The following is a 16,718-nucleotide window of genomic DNA, read 5'->3' as shown; positions in this document are numbered from 1 at the left end:
GTTTTCATCTGGAATGTTTGGCTTATTTTTTGGGGGTGACAGCTTTGTTTTCTATGTCCCTTTAGTTTTCACCGTTTTGTACAATTCCCGGTCTCGCTGTGTTCATTCGCCCAAGAGCTGCAAAGTCATTTTTTCAACACTGCCTGAGTATGGATAATAGCCTACAGTCTGCATGGCTGTCGACATCCCAGATATTGTGGTGTTTTCCTGAACAACTGTAGGTTACTCGTTTCAGGATGTCCGAGTAGAGCGAGTGACCAAAGTTCCTGTTTTTACGCACAGCGAATTGATATTTGAAAAGCTAATATCAGCGTGCTTCATGAAGTTTTGCTTGACAGCAGTTGCTACTACATAGCCTATGTTGTCGTATTAGATGCAGCATTCGATTGACGTGTGTCTACTATTACGTATAAGGCCTATATAAACCGTGCGCTAAGGAGAAGCGCTCATTCACGTCTCCGTCGCCGGAGGGAGCGCCACGCTTTCCGTCGTTAGTGTACATTTGTGGACATGTATGGATCATTGGCTGCCAGTGACTCTAGCACACCAGTAGAGAACTGCAGTTGGAGCAGTTGTTTTTACTTTCTCCGTGGCGAAGTTGAAGCAAAGCGGATCCATGAAACAACCCTCTTCACAACACATGACCTGAAGGCGCAATCCTAACTGGCCAGAGACCCAACTCGGAGCGTCTGCATCCCGACCGGTATGTGTACGTTGTTTTCATTGAGAGGCTACGTTTCTAAAACGAAGCTTATATTTCATGAATTGTAAATTAGGGTTGTTCTCTCCAATGAAACATCCCCTGTGTTTTCGCTCCGCTTAAAAAAAGGATTTTTTATTTTATTTTTTATATCCCATCAAATACTTAGTGGTTTTATATTCTCATGCATGGCCAGACACTGATTTCTCTCCTTAGCTTTGAGTATCATCTTTGTTTGAAAAGCTGAGCTTTTTTTTTTTTTTTTACTCCAGTGACGTTTTCTAATTTACTTGTGGTAGTTTCAAATGGTGTACACCAAGTGGTTTTTGCCATGCTATGTCACCATTACAATTTCTTTAGCTTCTAAACAAATCTGTGAGCGTTTTAATCAGAGATAAAGCTGCCCTATGTGTGTTGAACTGTGAGTAAAGTATATGCACTTGCCTAACCAAACTCTTCTGTCAGTACCCTTCGTTTTTAGGATAAAGAAGGAACAGTTATTGGAAATGTTACCAAGTTTTAAATGCCATTTGTTGTATTCTTCACTTTCAAAGTTGAACTCCACGCGGAAAATGCGCCCTTGTTTTCATGAACACATACTGTAGCGTACCTCACCTTTCACAACACACGCGTCTCCAACCCGGGTTGGGGAGCTTTAAGTAGGTTACTTTGGCCGGTTGCTTTCGCTTACGGCCATACCACGCTGAACACGACCGATCTCGTCCGATCTCGGAAGCTAAGCAGCGTCGGGCCTGGTTAGTACTTGGATGGGAGACCGCCTGGGAATACCAGGTGCCGTAAGTTTTTCTCTCCATCAGCCAGTGCAACTTTTTTTTTTTCAGGCTGTCTGTCTGTGCGTGCCTGCTCCCTAGTACGTAGATGTTCCAACCCCTTTGAATATTTGCTTCCTCCGTTTGAAAGAAAAATAAATAAATAAATAAATAAATAAATAACTAAATGCATAGGTAGGAAATATAGGCTAAGCCAGCAACAGGTCGAACAAAATTGCACGAGTTGACTGTCAACAGTTGGCGGATTGGGGGAGTTTTAGTGCTTGTTTTCATCTGGAATGTTTAGCTTATTTTTTGGGGGTGACAGCTTTGTTTTCTATGTCCCTTTAGTTTTCACCGTTTTGTACAATTCCCGGTCTCGCTGTGTTCATTCGCCCAAGAGCTGCAAAGTCATTTTTTCAACACTGCCTGAGTATGGATAATAGCCTACAGTCTGCATGGCTGTCGACATCCCAGATATTGTGGTGTTTTCCTGAACAACTGTAGGTTACTCGTTTCAGGATGTCCGAGTAGAGCGAGTGACCAAAGTTCCTGTTTTTACGCACAGCGAATTGATATTTGAAAAGCTAATATCAGCGTGCTTCATGAAGTTTTGCTTGACAGCAGTTGCTACTACATAGCCTATGTTGTCGTATTAGATGCAGCATTCGATTGACGTGTGTCTACTATTACGTATAAGGCCTATATAAACCGTGCGCTAAGGAGAAGCGCTCATTCACGTCTCCGTCGCCGGAGGGAGCGCCACGCTTTCCGTCGTTAGTGTACATTTGTGGACATGTATGGATCATTGGCTGCCAGTGACTCTAGCACACCAGTAGAGAACTGCAGTTGGAGCAGTTGTTTTTACTTTCTCCGTGGCGAAGTTGAAGCAAAGCGGATCCATGAAACAACCCTCTTCACAACACATGACCTGAAGGCGCAATCCTAACTGGCCAGAGACCCAACTCGGAGCGTCTGCATCCCGACCGGTATGTGTACGTTGTTTTCATTGAGAGGCTACGTTTCTAAAACGAAGCTTATATTTCATGAATTGTAAATTAGGGTTGTTCTCTCCAATGAAACATCCCCTGTGTTTTCGCTCCGCTTAAAAAAAGGATTTTTTATTTTATTTTTTATATCCCATCAAATACTTAGTGGTTTTATATTCTCATGCATGGCCAGACACTGATTTCTCTCCTTAGCTTTGAGTATCATCTTTGTTTGAAAAGCTGAGCTTTTTTTTTTTTTTTTACTCCAGTGACGTTTTCTAATTTACTTGTGGTAGTTTCAAATGGTGTACACCAAGTGGTTTTTGCCATGCTATGTCACCTTTACAATTTCTTTAGCTTCTAAACAAATCTGTGAGCGTTTTAATCAGAGATAAAGCTGCCCTATGTGTGTTGAACTGTGAGTAAAGTATATGCACTTGCCTAACCAAACTCTTCTGTCAGTACCCTTCGTTTTTAGGATAAAGAAGGAACAGTTATTGGAAATGTTACCAAGTTTTAAATGCCATTTGTTGTATTCTTCACTTTCAAAGTTGAACTCCACGCGGAAAATGCGCCCTTGTTTTCATGAACACATACTGTAGCGTACCTCACCTTTCACAACACACGCGTCTCCAACCCGGGTTGGGGAGCTTTAAGTAGGTTACTTTGGCCGGTTGCTTTCGCTTACGGCCATACCACGCTGAACACGCCCGATCTCGTCCGATCTCGGAAGCTAAGCAGCGTCGGGCCTGGTTAGTACTTGGATGGGAGACCGCCTGGGAATACCAGGTGCCGTAAGTTTTTCTCTCCATCAGCCAGTGCAACTTTTTTTTTTTCAGGCTGTCTGTCTGTGCGTGCCTGCTCCCTAGTACGTAGATGTTCCAACCCCTTTGAATATTTGCTTCCTCCGTTTGAAAGCAAAATAAATAAATAAATAAATAAATAAATAACTAAATGCATAGGTAGGAAATATAGGCTAAGCCAGCAACAGGTCGAACAAAATTGCACGAGTTGACTGTCAACAGTTGGCGGATTGGGGGAGTTTTAGTGCTTGTTTTCATCTGGAATGTTTAGCTTATTTTTTGGGGGTGACAGCTTTGTTTTCTATGTCCCTTTAGTTTTCACCGTTTTGTACAATTCCCGGTCTCGCTGTGTTCATTCGCCCAAGAGCTGCAAAGTCATTTTTTCAACACTGCCTGAGTATGGATAATAGCCTACAGTCTGCATGGCTGTCGACATCCCAGATATTGTGGTGTTTTCCTGAACAACTGTAGGTTACTCGTTTCAGGATGTCCGAGTAGAGCGAGTGACCAAAGTTCCTGTTTTTACGCACAGCGAATTGATATTTGAAAAGCTAATATCAGCGTGCTTCATGAAGTTTTGCTTGACAGCAGTTGCTACTACATAGCCTATGTTGTCGTATTAGATGCAGCATTCGATTGACGTGTGTCTACTATTACGTATAAGGCCTATATAAACCGTGCGCTAAGGAGAAGCGCTCATTCACGTCTCCGTCGCCGGAGGGAGCGCCACGCTTTCCGTCGTTAGTGTACATTTGTGGACATGTATGGATCATTGGCTGCCAGTGACTCTAGCACACCAGTAGAGAACTGCAGTTGGAGCAGTTGTTTTTACTTTCTCCGTGGCGAAGTTGAAGCAAAGCGGATCCATGAAACAACCCTCTTCACAACACATGACCTGAAGGCGCAATCCTAACTGGCCAGAGACCCAACTCGGAGCGTCTGCATCCCGACCGGTATGTGTACGTTGTTTTCATTGAGAGGCTACGTTTCTAAAACGAAGCTTATATTTCATGAATTGTAAATTAGGGTTGTTCTCTCCAATGAAACATCCCCTGTGTTTTCGCTCCGCTTAAAAAAAGGATTTTTTATTTTATTTTTTATATCCCATCAAATACTTAGTGGTTTTATATTCTCATGCATGGCCAGACACTGATTTCTCTCCTTAGCTTTGAGTATCATCTTTGTTTGAAAAGCTGAGCTTTTTTTTTTTTTTTTACTCCAGTGACGTTTTCTAATTTACTTGTGGTAGTTTCAAATGGTGTACACCAAGTGGTTTTTGCCATGCTATGTCACCATTACAATTTCTTTAGCTTCTAAACAAATCTGTGAGCGTTTTAATCAGAGATAAAGCTGCCCTATGTGTGTTGAACTGTGAGTAAAGTATATGCACTTGCCTAACCAAACTCTTCTGTCAGTACCCTTCGTTTTTAGGATAAAGAAGGAACAGTTATTGGAAATGTTACCAAGTTTTAAATGCCATTTGTTGTATTCTTCACTTTCAAAGTTGAACTCCACGCGGAAAATGCGCCCTTGTTTTCATGAACACATACTGTAGCGTACCTCACCTTTCACAACACACGCGTCTCCAACCCGGGTTGGGGAGCTTTAAGTAGGTTACTTTGGCCGGTTGCTTTCGCTTACGGCCATACCACGCTGAACACGCCCGATCTCGTCCGATCTCGGAAGCTAAGCAGCGTCGGGCCTGGTTAGTACTTGGATGGGAGACCGCCTGGGAATACCAGGTGCCGTAAGTTTTTCTCTCCATCAGCCAGTGCAACTTTTTTTTTTTCAGGCTGTCTGTCTGTGCGTGCCTGCTCCCTAGTACGTAGATGTTCCAACCCCTTTGAATATTTGCTTCCTCCGTTTGAAAGCAAAATAAATAAATAAATAAATAAATAAATAACTAAATGCATAGGTAGGAAATATAGGCTAAGCCAGCAACAGGTCGAACAAAATTGCACGAGTTGACTGTCAACAGTTGGCGGATTGGGGGAGTTTTAGTGCTTGTTTTCATCTGGAATGTTTAGCTTATTTTTTGGGGGTGACAGCTTTGTTTTCTATGTCCCTTTAGTTTTCACCGTTTTGTACAATTCCCGGTCTCGCTGTGTTCATTCGCCCAAGAGCTGCAAAGTCATTTTTTCAACACTGCCTGAGTATGGATAATAGCCTACAGTCTGCATGGCTGTCGACATCCCAGATATTGTGGTGTTTTCCTGAACAACTGTAGGTTACTCGTTTCAGGATGTCCGAGTAGAGCGAGTGACCAAAGTTCCTGTTTTTACGCACAGCGAATTGATATTTGAAAAGCTAATATCAGCGTGCTTCATGAAGTTTTGCTTGACAGCAGTTGCTACTACATAGCCTATGTTGTCGTATTAGATGCAGCATTCGATTGACGTGTGTCTACTATTACGTATAAGGCCTATATAAACCGTGCGCTAAGGAGAAGCGCTCATTCACGTCTCCGTCGCCGGAGGGAGCGCCACGCTTTCCGTCGTTAGTGTACATTTGTGGACATGTATGGATCATTGGCTGCCAGTGACTCTAGCACACCAGTAGAGAACTGCAGTTGGAGCAGTTGTTTTTACTTTCTCCGTGGCGAAGTTGAAGCAAAGCGGATCCATGAAACAACCCTCTTCACAACACATGACCTGAAGGCGCAATCCTAACTGGCCAGAGACCCAACTCGGAGCGTCTGCATCCCGACCGGTATGTGTACGTTGTTTTCATTGAGAGGCTACGTTTCTAAAACGAAGCTTATATTTCATGAATTGTAAATTAGGGTTGTTCTCTCCAATGAAACATCCCCTGTGTTTTCGCTCCGCTTAAAAAAAGGATTTTTTATTTTATTTTTTATATCCCATCAAATACTTAGTGGTTTTATATTCTCATGCATGGCCAGACACTGATTTCTCTCCTTAGCTTTGAGTATCATCTTTGTTTGAAAAGCTGAGCTTTTTTTTTTTTTTTTTACTCCAGTGACGTTTTCTAATTTACTTGTGGTAGTTTCAAATGGTGTACACCAAGTGGTTTTTGCCATGCTATGTCACCATTACAATTTCTTTAGCTTCTAAACAAATCTGTGAGCGTTTTAATCAGAGATAAAGCTGCCCTATGTGTGTTGAACTGTGAGTAAAGTATATGCACTTGCCTAACCAAACTCTTCTGTCAGTACCCTTCGTTTTTAGGATAAAGAAGGAACAGTTATTGGAAATGTTACCAAGTTTTAAATGCCATTTGTTGTATTCTTCACTTTCAAAGTTGAACTCCACGCGGAAAATGCGCCCTTGTTTTCATGAACACATACTGTAGCGTACCTCACCTTTCACAACACACGCGTCTCCAACCCGGGTTGGGGAGCTTTAAGTAGGTTACTTTGGCCGGTTGCTTTCGCTTACGGCCATACCACGCTGAACACGCCCGATCTCGTCCGATCTCGGAAGCTAAGCAGCGTCGGGCCTGGTTAGTACTTGGATGGGAGACCGCCTGGGAATACCAGGTGCCGTAAGTTTTTCTCTCCATCAGCCAGTGCAACTTTTTTTTTTTCAGGCTGTCTGTCTGTGCGTGCCTGCTCCCTAGTACGTAGATGTTCCAACCCCTTTGAATATTTGCTTCCTCCGTTTGAAAGCAAAATAAATAAATAAATAAATAAATAAATAACTTAATGCATAGGTAGGAAATATAGGCTAAGCCAGCAACAGGTCGAACAAAATTGCACGAGTTGACTGTCAACAGTTGGCGGATTGGGGGAGTTTTAGTGCTTGTTTTCATCTGGAATGTTTAGCTTATTTTTTGGGGGTGACAGCTTTGTTTTCTATGTCCCTTTAGTTTTCACCGTTTTGTACAATTCCCGGTCTCGCTGTGTTCATTCGCCCAAGAGCTGCAAAGTCATTTTTTCAACACTGCCTGAGTATGGATAATAGCCTACAGTCTGCATGGCTGTCGACATCCCAGATATTGTGGTGTTTTCCTGAACAACTGTAGGTTACTCGTTTCAGGATGTCCGAGTAGAGCGAGTGACCAAAGTTCCTGTTTTTACGCACAGCGAATTGATATTTGAAAAGCTAATATCAGCGTGCTTCATGAAGTTTTGCTTGACAGCAGTTGCTACTACATAGCCTATGTTGTCGTATTAGATGCAGCATTCGATTGACGTGTGTCTACTATTACGTATAAGGCCTATATAAACCGTGCGCTAAGGAGAAGCGCTCATTCACGTCTCCGTCGCCGGAGGGAGCGCCACGCTTTCCGTCGTTAGTGTACATTTGTGGACATGTATGGATCATTGGCTGCCAGTGACTCTAGCACACCAGTAGAGAACTGCAGTTGGAGCAGTTGTTTTTACTTTCTCCGTGGCGAAGTTGAAGCAAAGCGGATCCATGAAACAACCCTCTTCACAACACATGACCTGAAGGCGCAATCCTAACTGGCCAGAGACCCAACTCGGAGCGTCTGCATCCCGACCGGTATGTGTACGTTGTTTTCATTGAGAGGCTACGTTTCTAAAACGAAGCTTATATTTCATGAATTGTAAATTAGGGTTGTTCTCTCCAATGAAACATCCCCTGTGTTTTCGCTCCGCTTAAAAAAAGGATTTTTTATTTTATTTTTTATATCCCATCAAATACTTAGTGGTTTTATATTCTCATGCATGGCCAGACACTGATTTCTCTCCTTAGCTTTGAGTATCATCTTTGTTTGAAAAGCTGAGCTTTTTTTTTTTTTTTTACTCCAGTGACGTTTTCTAATTTACTTGTGGTAGTTTCAAATGGTGTACACCAAGTGGTTTTTGCCATGCTATGTCACCTTTACAATTTCTTTAGCTTCTAAACAAATCTGTGAGCGTTTTAATCAGAGATAAAGCTGCCCTATGTGTGTTGAACTGTGAGTAAAGTATATGCACTTGCCTAACCAAACTCTTCTGTCAGTACCCTTCGTTTTTAGGATAAAGAAGGAACAGTTATTGGAAATGTTACCAAGTTTTAAATGCCATTTGTTGTATTCTTCACTTTCAAAGTTGAACTCCACGCGGAAAATGCGCCCTTGTTTTCATGAACACATACTGTAGCGTACCTCACCTTTCACAACACACGCGTCTCCAACCCGGGTTGGGGAGCTTTAAGTAGGTTACTTTGGCCGGTTGCTTTCGCTTACGGCCATACCACGCTGAACACGCCCGATCTCGTCCGATCTCGGAAGCTAAGCAGCGTCGGGCCTGGTTAGTACTTGGATGGGAGACCGCCTGGGAATACCAGGTGCCGTAAGTTTTTCTCTCCATCAGCCAGTGCAACTTTTTTTTTTTCAGGCTGTCTGTCTGTGCGTGCCTGCTCCCTAGTACGTAGATGTTCCAACCCCTTTGAATATTTGCTTCCTCCGTTTGAAAGCAAAATAAATAAATAAATAAATAAATAAATAACTAAATGCATAGGTAGGAAATATAGGCTAAGCCAGCAACAGGTCGAACAAAATTGCACGAGTTGACTGTCAACAGTTGGCGGATTGGGGGAGTTTTAGTGCTTGTTTTCATCTGGAATGTTTAGCTTATTTTTTGGGGGTGACAGCTTTGTTTTCTATGTCCCTTTAGTTTTCACCGTTTTGTACAATTCCCGGTCTCGCTGTGTTCATTCGCCCAAGAGCTGCAAAGTCATTTTTTCAACACTGCCTGAGTATGGATAATAGCCTACAGTCTGCATGGCTGTCGACATCCCAGATATTGTGGTGTTTTCCTGAACAACTGTAGGTTACTCGTTTCAGGATGTCCGAGTAGAGCGAGTGACCAAAGTTCCTGTTTTTACGCACAGCGAATTGATATTTGAAAAGCTAATATCAGCGTGCTTCATGAAGTTTTGCTTGACAGCAGTTGCTACTACATAGCCTATGTTGTCGTATTAGATGCAGCATTCGATTGACGTGTGTCTACTATTACGTATAAGGCCTATATAAACCGTGCGCTAAGGAGAAGCGCTCATTCACGTCTCCGTCGCCGGAGGGAGCGCCACGCTTTCCGTCGTTAGTGTACATTTGTGGACATGTATGGATCATTGGCTGCCAGTGACTCTAGCACACCAGTAGAGAACTGCAGTTGGAGCAGTTGTTTTTACTTTCTCCGTGGCGAAGTTGAAGCAAAGCGGATCCATGAAACAACCCTCTTCACAACACATGACCTGAAGGCGCAATCCTAACTGGCCAGAGACCCAACTCGGAGCGTCTGCATCCCGACCGGTATGTGTACGTTGTTTTCATTGAGAGGCTACGTTTCTAAAACGAAGCTTATATTTCATGAATTGTAAATTAGGGTTGTTCTCTCCAATGAAACATCCCCTGTGTTTTCGCTCCGCTTAAAAAAAGGATTTTTTATTTTATTTTTTATATCCCATCAAATACTTAGTGGTTTTATATTCTCATGCATGGCCAGACACTGATTTCTCTCCTTAGCTTTGAGTATCATCTTTGTTTGAAAAGCTGAGCTTTTTTTTTTTTTTTTACTCCAGTGACGTTTTCTAATTTACTTGTGGTAGTTTCAAATGGTGTACACCAAGTGGTTTTTGCCATGCTATGTCACCATTACAATTTCTTTAGCTTCTAAACAAATCTGTGAGCGTTTTAATCAGAGATAAAGCTGCCCTATGTGTGTTGAACTGTGAGTAAAGTATATGCACTTGCCTAACCAAACTCTTCTGTCAGTACCCTTCGTTTTTAGGATAAAGAAGGAACAGTTATTGGAAATGTTACCAAGTTTTAAATGCCATTTGTTGTATTCTTCACTTTCAAAGTTGAACTCCACGCGGAAAATGCGCCCTTGTTTTCATGAACACATACTGTAGCGTACCTCACCTTTCACAACACACGCGTCTCCAACCCGGGTTGGGGAGCTTTAAGTAGGTTACTTTGGCCGGTTGCTTTCGCTTACGGCCATACCACGCTGAACACGCCCGATCTCGTCCGATCTCGGAAGCTAAGCAGCGTCGGGCCTGGTTAGTACTTGGATGGGAGACCGCCTGGGAATACCAGGTGCCGTAAGTTTTTCTCTCCATCAGCCAGTGCAACTTTTTTTTTTTCAGGCTGTCTGTCTGTGCGTGCCTGCTCCCTAGTACGTAGATGTTCCAACCCCTTTGAATATTTGCTTCCTCCGTTTGAAAGCAAAATAAATAAATAAATAAATAAATAAATAACTTAATGCATAGGTAGGAAATATAGGCTAAGCCAGCAACAGGTCGAACAAAATTGCACGAGTTGACTGTCAACAGTTGGCGGATTGGGGGAGTTTTAGTGCTTGTTTTCATCTGGAATGTTTAGCTTATTTTTTGGGGGTGACAGCTTTGTTTTCTATGTCCCTTTAGTTTTCACCGTTTTGTACAATTCCCGGTCTCGCTGTGTTCATTCGCCCAAGAGCTGCAAAGTCATTTTTTCAACACTGCCTGAGTATGGATAATAGCCTACAGTCTGCATGGCTGTCGACATCCCAGATATTGTGGTGTTTTCCTGAACAACTGTAGGTTACTCGTTTCAGGATGTCCGAGTAGAGCGAGTGACCAAAGTTCCTGTTTTTACGCACAGCGAATTGATATTTGAAAAGCTAATATCAGCGTGCTTCATGAAGTTTTGCTTGACAGCAGTTGCTACTACATAGCCTATGTTGTCGTATTAGATGCAGCATTCGATTGACGTGTGTCTACTATTACGTATAAGGCCTATATAAACCGTGCGCTAAGGAGAAGCGCTCATTCACGTCTCCGTCGCCGGAGGGAGCGCCACGCTTTCCGTCGTTAGTGTACATTTGTGGACATGTATGGATCATTGGCTGCCAGTGACTCTAGCACACCAGTAGAGAACTGCAGTTGGAGCAGTTGTTTTTACTTTCTCCGTGGCGAAGTTGAAGCAAAGCGGATCCATGAAACAACCCTCTTCACAACACATGACCTGAAGGCGCAATCCTAACTGGCCAGAGACCCAACTCGGAGCGTCTGCATCCCGACCGGTATGTGTACGTTGTTTTCATTGAGAGGCTACGTTTCTAAAACGAAGCTTATATTTCATGAATTGTAAATTAGGGCTGTTCTCTCCAATGAAACATCCCCTGTGTTTTCGCTCCGCTTAAAAAAAAGGATTTTTTTATTTTATTTTTTATATCCCATCAAATACTTAGTGGTTTTATATTCTCATGCATGGCCAGACACTGATTTCTCTCCTTAGCTTTGAGTATCATCTTTGTTTGAAAAGCTGAGCTTTTTTTTTTTTTTTTACTCCAGTGACGTTTTCTAATTTACTTGTGGTAGTTTCAAATGGTGTACACCAAGTGGTTTTTGCCATGCTATGTCACCATTACAATTTCTTTAGCTTCTAAACAAATCTGTGAGCGTTTTAATCAGAGATAAAGCTGCCCTATGTGTGTTGAACTGTGAGTAAAGTATATGCACTTGCCTAACCAAACTCTTCTGTCAGTACCCTTCGTTTTTAGGATAAAGAAGGAACAGTTATTGGAAATGTTACCAAGTTTTAAATGCCATTTGTTGTATTCTTCACTTTCAAAGTTGAACTCCACGCGGAAAATGCGCCCTTGTTTTCATGAACACATACTGTAGCGTACCTCACCTTTCACAACACACGCGTCTCCAACCCGGGTTGGGGAGCTTTAAGTAGGTTACTTTGGCCGGTTGCTTTCGCTTACGGCCATACCACGCTGAACACGCCCGATCTCGTCCGATCTCGGAAGCTAAGCAGCGTCGGGCCTGGTTAGTACTTGGATGGGAGACCGCCTGGGAATACCAGGTGCCGTAAGTTTTTCTCTCCATCAGCCAGTGCAACTTTTTTTTTTTCAGGCTGTCTGTCTGTGCGTGCCTGCTCCCTAGTACGTAGATGTTCCAACCCCTTTGAATATTTGCTTCCTCCGTTTGAAAGCAAAATAAATAAATAAATAAATAAATAAATAACTTAATGCATAGGTAGGAAATATAGGCTAAGCCAGCAACAGGTCGAACAAAATTGCACGAGTTGACTGTCAACAGTTGGCGGATTGGGGGAGTTTTAGTGCTTGTTTTCATCTGGAATGTTTAGCTTATTTTTTGGGGGTGACAGCTTTGTTTTCTATGTCCCTTTAGTTTTCACCGTTTTGTACAATTCCCGGTCTCGCTGTGTTCATTCGCCCAAGAGCTGCAAAGTCATTTTTTCAACACTGCCTGAGTATGGATAATAGCCTACAGTCTGCATGGCTGTCGACATCCCAGATATTGTGGTGTTTTCCTGAACAACTGTAGGTTACTCGTTTCAGGATGTCCGAGTAGAGCGAGTGACCAAAGTTCCTGTTTTTACGCACAGCGAATTGATATTTGAAAAGCTAATATCAGCGTGCTTCATGAAGTTTTGCTTGACAGCAGTTGCTACTACATAGCCTATGTTGTCGTATTAGATGCAGCATTCGATTGACGTGTGTCTACTATTACGTATAAGGCCTATATAAACCGTGCGCTAAGGAGAAGCGCTCATTCACGTCTCCGTCGCCGGAGGGAGCGCCACGCTTTCCGTCGTTAGTGTACATTTGTGGACATGTATGGATCATTGGCTGCCAGTGACTCTAGCACACCAGTAGAGAACTGCAGTTGGAGCAGTTGTTTTTACTTTCTCCGTGGCGAAGTTGAAGCAAAGCGGATCCATGAAACAACCCTCTTCACAACACATGACCTGAAGGCGCAATCCTAACTGGCCAGAGACCCAACTCGGAGCGTCTGCATCCCGACCGGTATGTGTACGTTGTTTTCATTGAGAGGCTACGTTTCTAAAACGAAGCTTATATTTCATGAATTGTAAATTAGGGCTGTTCTCTCCAATGAAACATCCCCTGTGTTTTCGCTCCGCTTAAAAAAAAGGATTTTTTTATTTTATTTTTTATATCCCATCAAATACTTAGTGGTTTTATATTCTCATGCATGGCCAGACACTGATTTCTCTCCTTAGCTTTGAGTATCATCTTTGTTTGAAAAGCTGAGCTTTTTTTTTTTTTTTTACTCCAGTGACGTTTTCTAATTTACTTGTGGTAGTTTCAAATGGTGTACACCAAGTGGTTTTTGCCATGCTATGTCACCATTACAATTTCTTTAGCTTCTAAACAAATCTGTGAGCGTTTTAATCAGAGATAAAGCTGCCCTATGTGTGTTGAACTGTGAGTAAAGTATATGCACTTGCCTAACCAAACTCTTCTGTCAGTACCCTTCGTTTTTAGGATAAAGAAGGAACAGTTATTGGAAATGTTACCAAGTTTTAAATGCCATTTGTTGTATTCTTCACTTTCAAAGTTGAACTCCACGCGGAAAATGCGCCCTTGTTTTCATGAACACATACTGTAGCGTACCTCACCTTTCACAACACACGCGTCTCCAACCCGGGTTGGGGAGCTTTAAGTAGGTTACTTTGGCCGGTTGCTTTCGCTTACGGCCATACCACGCTGAACACGCCCGATCTCGTCCGATCTCGGAAGCTAAGCAGCGTCGGGCCTGGTTAGTACTTGGATGGGAGACCGCCTGGGAATACCAGGTGCCGTAAGTTTTTCTCTCCATCAGCCAGTGCAACTTTTTTTTTTTCAGGCTGTCTGTCTGTGCGTGCCTGCTCCCTAGTACGTAGATGTTCCAACCCCTTTGAATATTTGCTTCCTCCGTTTGAAAGCAAAATAAATAAATAAATAAATAAATAAATAAATAAATAAATAAATGCATAGGTAGGAAATATAGGCTAAGCCAGCAACAGGTCGAACAAAATTGCACGAGTTGACTGTCAACAGTTGGCGGATTGGGGGAGTTTTAGTGCTTGTTTTCATCTGGAATGTTTAGCTTATTTTTTGGGGGTGACAGCTTTGTTTTCTATGTCCCTTTAGTTTTCACCGTTTTGTACAATTCCCGGTCTCGCTGTGTTCATTCGCCCAAGAGCTGCAAAGTCATTTTTTCAACACTGCCTGAGTATGGATAATAGCCTACAGTCTGCATGGCTGTCGACATCCCAGATATTGTGGTGTTTTCCTGAACAACTGTAGGTTACTCGTTTCAGGATGTCCGAGTAGAGCGAGTGACCAAAGTTCCTGTTTTTACGCACAGCGAATTGATATTTGAAAAGCTAATATCAGCGTGCTTCATGAAGTTTTGCTTGACAGCAGTTGCTACTACATAGCCTATGTTGTCGTATTAGATGCAGCATTCGATTGACGTGTGTCTACTATTACGTATAAGGCCTATATAAACCGTGCGCTAAGGAGAAGCGCTCATTCACGTCTCCGTCGCCGGAGGGAGCGCCACGCTTTCCGTCGTTAGTGTACATTTGTGGACATGTATGGATCATTGGCTGCCAGTGACTCTAGCACACCAGTAGAGAACTGCAGTTGGAGCAGTTGTTTTTACTTTCTCCGTGGCGAAGTTGAAGCAAAGCGGATCCATGAAACAACCCTCTTCACAACACATGACCTGAAGGCGCAATCCTAACTGGCCAGAGACCCAACTCGGAGCGTCTGCATCCCGACCGGTATGTGTACGTTGTTTTCATTGAGAGGCTACGTTTCTAAAACGAAGCTTATATTTCATGAATTGTAAATTAGGGCTGTTCTCTCCAATGAAACATCCCCTGTGTTTTCGCTCCGCTTAAAAAAAAGGATTTTTTTATTTTATTTTTTATATCCCATCAAATACTTAGTGGTTTTATATTCTCATGCATGGCCAGACACTGATTTCTCTCCTTAGCTTTGAGTATCATCTTTGTTTGAAAAGCTGAGCTTTTTTTTTTTTTTTTACTCCAGTGACGTTTTCTAATTTACTTGTGGTAGTTTCAAATGGTGTACACCAAGTGGTTTTTGCCATGCTATGTCACCATTACAATTTCTTTAGCTTCTAAACAAATCTGTGAGCGTTTTAATCAGAGATAAAGCTGCCCTATGTGTGTTGAACTGTGAGTAAAGTATATGCACTTGCCTAACCAAACTCTTCTGTCAGTACCCTTCGTTTTTAGGATAAAGAAGGAACAGTTATTGGAAATGTTACCAAGTTTTAAATGCCATTTGTTGTATTCTTCACTTTCAAAGTTGAACTCCACGCGGAAAATGCGCCCTTGTTTTCATGAACACATACTGTAGCGTACCTCACCTTTCACAACACACGCGTCTCCAACCCGGGTTGGGGAGCTTTAAGTAGGTTACTTTGGCCGGTTGCTTTCGCTTACGGCCATACCACGCTGAACACGCCCGATCTCGTCCGATCTCGGAAGCTAAGCAGCGTCGGGCCTGGTTAGTACTTGGATGGGAGACCGCCTGGGAATACCAGGTGCCGTAAGTTTTTCTCTCCATCAGCCAGTGCAACTTTTTTTTTTTCAGGCTGTCTGTCTGTGCGTGCCTGCTCCCTAGTACGTAGATGTTCCAACCCCTTTGAATATTTGCTTCCTCCGTTTGAAAGCAAAATAAATAAATAAATAAATAAATAAATAAATAAATAACTAAATGCATAGGTAGGAAATATAGGCTAAGCCAGCAACAGGTCGAACAAAATTGCACGAGTTGACTGTCAACAGTTGGCGGATTGGGGGAGTTTTAGTGCTTGTTTTCATCTGGAATGTTTAGCTTATTTTTTGGGGGTGACAGCTTTGTTTTCTATGTCCCTTTAGTTTTCACCGTTTTGTACAATTCCCGGTCTCGCTGTGTTCATTCGCCCAAGAGCTGCAAAGTCATTTTTTCAACACTGCCTGAGTATGGATAATAGCCTACAGTCTGCATGGCTGTCGACATCCCAGATATTGTGGTGTTTTCCTGAACAACTGTAGGTTACTCGTTTCAGGATGTCCGAGTAGAGCGAGTGACCAAAGTTCCTGTTTTTACGCACAGCGAATTGATATTTGAAAAGCTAATATCAGCGTGCTTCATGAAGTTTTGCTTGACAGCAGTTGCTACTACATAGCCTATGTTGTCGTATTAGATGCAGCATTCGATTGACGTGTGTCTACTATTACGTATAAGGCCTATATAAACCGTGCGCTAAGGAGAAGCGCTCATTCACGTCTCCGTCGCCGGAGGGAGCGCCACGCTTTCCGTCGTTAGTGTACATTTGTGGACATGTATGGATCATTGGCTGCCAGTGACTCTAGCACACCAGTAGAGAACTGCAGTTGGAGCAGTTGTTTTTACTTTCTCCGTGGCGAAGTTGAAGCAAAGCGGATCCATGAAACAACCCTCTTCACAACACATGACCTGAAGGCGCAATCCTAACTGGCCAGAGACCCAACTCGGAGCGTCTGCATCCCGACCGGTATGTGTACGTTGTTTTCATTGAGAGGCTACGTTTCTAAAACGAAGCTTATATTTCATGAATTGTAAATTAGGGCTGTTCTCTCCAATGAAACATCCCCTGTGTTTTCGCTCCGCTTAAAAAAAAGGATTTTTTTATTTTATTTTTTATATCCCATCAAATACTTAGTGGTTTTATATTCTCATGCA

At 42.7% G+C, this 16,718-nt stretch overlaps 9 non-coding genes across 9 annotated transcripts; all 9 read left to right on the top strand.

Moving 5' to 3' along the window:
- The first annotated feature begins 1,385 nt into the window (after positions 1 to 1,385).
- Positions 1,386 to 1,504, top strand: LOC134063200 (5S ribosomal RNA). Its single transcript, XR_009935971.1, has one exon. It is a non-coding gene; the product is annotated as a 5S ribosomal RNA (ribosomal RNA).
- Positions 1,505 to 3,141: 1,637 nt separating this feature from the next.
- Positions 3,142 to 3,260, top strand: LOC134063160 (5S ribosomal RNA). Its single transcript, XR_009935932.1, has one exon. It is a non-coding gene; the product is annotated as a 5S ribosomal RNA (ribosomal RNA).
- A 1,637-nt stretch (positions 3,261 to 4,897) lies between these two features.
- LOC134063159 (5S ribosomal RNA) lies at positions 4,898 to 5,016 on the top strand. Its single transcript, XR_009935931.1, has one exon. It is a non-coding gene; the product is annotated as a 5S ribosomal RNA (ribosomal RNA).
- Positions 5,017 to 6,654: 1,638 nt separating this feature from the next.
- Positions 6,655 to 6,773, top strand: LOC134063158 (5S ribosomal RNA). The gene has a single exon (XR_009935930.1). It is a non-coding gene; the product is annotated as a 5S ribosomal RNA (ribosomal RNA).
- A 1,637-nt stretch (positions 6,774 to 8,410) lies between these two features.
- Positions 8,411 to 8,529, top strand: LOC134063157 (5S ribosomal RNA). The gene has a single exon (XR_009935929.1). It is a non-coding gene; the product is annotated as a 5S ribosomal RNA (ribosomal RNA).
- A 1,637-nt stretch (positions 8,530 to 10,166) lies between these two features.
- On the top strand, positions 10,167 to 10,285 carry LOC134063156 (5S ribosomal RNA). The gene has a single exon (XR_009935928.1). It is a non-coding gene; the product is annotated as a 5S ribosomal RNA (ribosomal RNA).
- Positions 10,286 to 11,924: 1,639 nt separating this feature from the next.
- Positions 11,925 to 12,043, top strand: LOC134063155 (5S ribosomal RNA). The gene has a single exon (XR_009935927.1). It is a non-coding gene; the product is annotated as a 5S ribosomal RNA (ribosomal RNA).
- A 1,639-nt stretch (positions 12,044 to 13,682) lies between these two features.
- On the top strand, positions 13,683 to 13,801 carry LOC134063154 (5S ribosomal RNA). The gene has a single exon (XR_009935926.1). It is a non-coding gene; the product is annotated as a 5S ribosomal RNA (ribosomal RNA).
- Positions 13,802 to 15,448: 1,647 nt separating this feature from the next.
- On the top strand, positions 15,449 to 15,567 carry LOC134063152 (5S ribosomal RNA). Its single transcript, XR_009935924.1, has one exon. It is a non-coding gene; the product is annotated as a 5S ribosomal RNA (ribosomal RNA).
- Positions 15,568 to 16,718: the final 1,151 nt, after the last annotated feature.

This window comes from Sardina pilchardus, chromosome 17 (genome assembly GCF_963854185.1).
Source record: "Sardina pilchardus chromosome 17, fSarPil1.1, whole genome shotgun sequence".
In the NCBI taxonomy this organism is placed as follows: Eukaryota; Metazoa; Chordata; class Actinopteri; order Clupeiformes; family Clupeidae; genus Sardina; species Sardina pilchardus.
Note: the sequence above shows the minus strand (reverse complement) of the source record. Positions and strands in the feature narration are given on the sequence as shown.